Raw genomic sequence first — 3,802 nt, 5'->3', positions numbered from 1 at the left:
TAACCCTTGTACTTTTCATTATAAAATATTATTTTTTTATTAATTTCTTTGAATCAATAATTAATTGACATATATAACATGTTCAGTTTGAAATAATTTTTCAATATTTATATTAATAAATAAATTTACTTATTTAAAAGTTAAATTATTTAATATTTATATGTGTATATATGTGGGTTTGTATGCATGTTTGTAAATTTTTTAAAATACATCAATTGATTAATCTGTAACTTTGTTTTTGAATTGATAATATACATGTGAAAAGAATATTATTTGACATTGTGTGGATATAATTTTGTATAAAAATATCATATCTTACATATTAATTAAAAATGCTAAAAAGATTTTAAAAAATAATGGTTTTTGCGAGGTTATTCAATTATTATACTATGATCATAGTATGAGGGCGGTTGAGCAATTTAGCTCCCATCGTCTAGTGGTTTAGGATAATCAAACGACATTTTTTTGGATCATCTTTTATTATTATTGAATATTACATTAATTTGTATAAATTATAAATTATAAATTATAAATTACAAAATCAATTCTAAAATTCAACATTTCTTATGATATTAAAATACAAATTTATTAAATATACAATTAACCAAAAAATGAAAAATTTGAAAATGAAATATGAAAATATATATAGAGATACACTTTGAAAATTTGAGAGAATGATATAAATAGATGAAAGGAGAGAAGATAAGAAGAGAGATGAAGTGAAGTGACATAGAAAGAAATAAATAGCTTGTGTATGAGATAGAAGTTTTAAAAATCCATCCAAATCTTTGGTTGAACTAAATACAATTTTAACAATTTATAGTTGTACCTTAGGCTTTAATATTTGTATGTTAATGAATTCTATGAAGTTATTAAAAGTCTATTGAAAATTTGAATACCTATAGACTTTTATAGAGTTTTTAAAAGTCAAGTTAAAAGTCAATGTTGAATACCACTTGACTTTTTAAAACTCTTTGAAAGTCTATTTTGAATACCACTAGACTTCTATAGAGTTTGTAAAAGTCTTAATTGAATACATCTAGACTTTTAAAATCTACAAAAGTCATTAAAAGTCAATAAATCTCCTACGTTGAATACACCTCCCTTAAACTTGTCCGCAAAATTGTCAAATTCTCTATTTATCCATACTTAAATCATAAAACGAATAATAATCATACACCAACCGAAAAATCACAAATTGCATTCTTTTTTCTTTACGCAATTATCATTTGTCTGAGTTTTGTCATTTCTATATTCATTCTTGGATGAAGGAGCTCGAACACTCAAAGCAACCCAAGGAACAACTTCCACGTCAAACTGGGACGGGTTACTCTCTTTGATTATGTTAGTACCTGAGATTTGTATACTTTCTGTCCAAGTATATTTTATCAAGGATGAACTATGCAATTGTAGCAGCAAACATGAAACATACGTTAGAGTAGGTGGGCCGAGGCTCGAACTATATTGATTTTTATGTAAAAATAATATTTATTTTAACAATATTTTACGGTTTTATCTAATTATTGTATTTACTTATCTATATATTAATGCAAACTGCATAGATAAAATTTAAGAATATGTTATAGGTATTATTATGAAGTACGACTCTCAACGTAAGATAATGAAAATCGTTAGGAAATGTATTGTATATTATAAACAGATTCTTAGTCGATTCATCCCTCTAAAATAAAGATAAATCTCGTTTGAGCTTGAGACTAGCATCTGTGATTTAAAAATCATGTTTCATTAGTAAGGGTATGAAAATTTCTATTCATACAGATTAATGATTATTTGATGATGCACTGAACAACTCCATCGGACTGTCCAAGTGGTTATCACTTATCGAATGGAAAAGTGTGCGGTTATGGTTGTACATCATTAGTCCTTTCACCCAGGACAACGTAGAGGCTCGACGTAATTACATGCACTTTGATCCGTTTATCGATTCCATTGAGGGTCATCGGGTGGTGAGATTGGGTGTAGTTTCAAAATACGTAAAAGCCAATGCATTATAGTCGGAGATTCACCGTTCGTCTATGGGTAAAGATATAATATGTGATATGATGAGTTAATACTGCAAAGAATTTCTAGCCAGAGTAAGACATGTACATTTTAGAAATGTGTTTCCTAAGTTTAACATATCATGTAAGGTCTAGAAACTCAAGCGACGTAAATTGACTGCATGAAAATCTAGGGTATTATTAAAAATACTTAATTAAACATTTTAAATGCATTAAATACATGTTTATGACATGATTTATGATGCTATGGCATAGTTTACTAGAATTGTACAAACTAGGGCTTTTTGTAGTATTCATTGCACGAACAAGGTACGAAGACCAGAGACATTTTAAGAAAAATATTTTTATTAAATAATTCTTTTAAATTATTTAATATATGATGTGTGTGATAGGTGATTTTCGAAAATGGACCTTTGTGGTATTTTTACACGTCGAGTCATATTTTAAATCGGTAGTCGATTTTTAGCAAAACGAAAGACTTTTTGAGGGCTCGGGTAATATTTTTGAAAACATACCAAAACGAAATATTTTGGGTATTATTGGACCTAATGGGCTTAATTTAGTAGATTTTTGGGCCAAGCCCATTACATCTCATTATTTTAAAACCTAGGCTCAATATTAACTCATTTTATTATGAAAACTCACACTCAAACCCTAGCCCCTCCCCACCAGCTCTCGGCCGCACCACACTCACACACGCCATCAGAATTTTTCCTCGTTTTCAAGGAGAATTCGGTAGGTCTATCGTTTCGTCCCTCCGGTGTTCGTCTCTTGCTTTGTTGGGTTGATTTTTCGAACGTTTTGACGCAGAGGCACACCTATAACTTATTTTTCTAATCGATCACATCATGGTATGCATTTTGAACGATGTTGCATGTTAACTAATAGATCTACTGATATAAATCGATTTTATTTGGTTTTTACATGAAAAATATGAAATTTTTGGTCATGTTTTTCACGTTTTTGGCTTGTAAGGAAGGGGCTGCCAGGTATCGATGGTTAAAGGTGGTTTTACAGCTGGTTTGAAGGCGTTTAGTACTGGAATCGAAGCTGGTAAAGGCCACATAGATTGTCGTTCGGACCATAGGGTTTTGACACGTTTTTGGGCTCGATAGGTTAAGGGTTGAGGGGCAGTGTGCATGTGATCGACTTTAGCCATGGTTCAGACCGTAGTGGGTTTGGAAAAAGGCTCGGGATGGCACGTGGACGGCTGGTGGTAGCGTGTGGTTTGGGTTGAAAGGGGTGCGCCGTACGAGGGTCATGCTTGTTGCTTTCGAGTGAACTAGCGAGCAGTAGTTGTATCCAGGGGCTTGGTCGGTCCAGGAGGGTTCGGTTAAGTCCTAGGGGTGGTTGGTTCGAGGCTGGTCCGATGTGGTTTGGGCTAGAGTCGAGATATGGGCTTGGCTTGGAGATAAGGTTTTGATCCTTAAGTGCAGAAACTCCAGCGGGTTGCAGGGGGCTTTCGTGGGTCTTGTATGGTCTGGACATGGGTGTTTTAGGCATGGTTAGGTGTCTTTAAGCAATGGTTTAAGTTTGGGAAAGTTTGGTTGCGTTTCGGGTTGATTGAGGTTAAAACCGGGACTCCGATCCAAGTTTTAAAACGAATTATAGAATTTAATGCATGAGCTCGAGTTTTCGTCTTAGAAATTATTATAAGTATATTTTAAGGTGTTTTAATAAGTTTGGATGACTTTGGGTCGAAGTTTTAAGGTCTAGAGGTAAAACAGTCAAATTATGGTTCAAGGGGCAAAATGATCATTTTGCAACGGGTCAAGTTAGCG

The sequence above is a fragment of the Primulina tabacum genome, chromosome 1 (assembly GCF_025594145.1).
Source record: "Primulina tabacum isolate GXHZ01 chromosome 1, ASM2559414v2, whole genome shotgun sequence".
Taxonomy (NCBI): Eukaryota; Viridiplantae; Streptophyta; class Magnoliopsida; order Lamiales; family Gesneriaceae; genus Primulina; species Primulina tabacum.
This window is presented reverse-complemented; position numbering follows the sequence as displayed.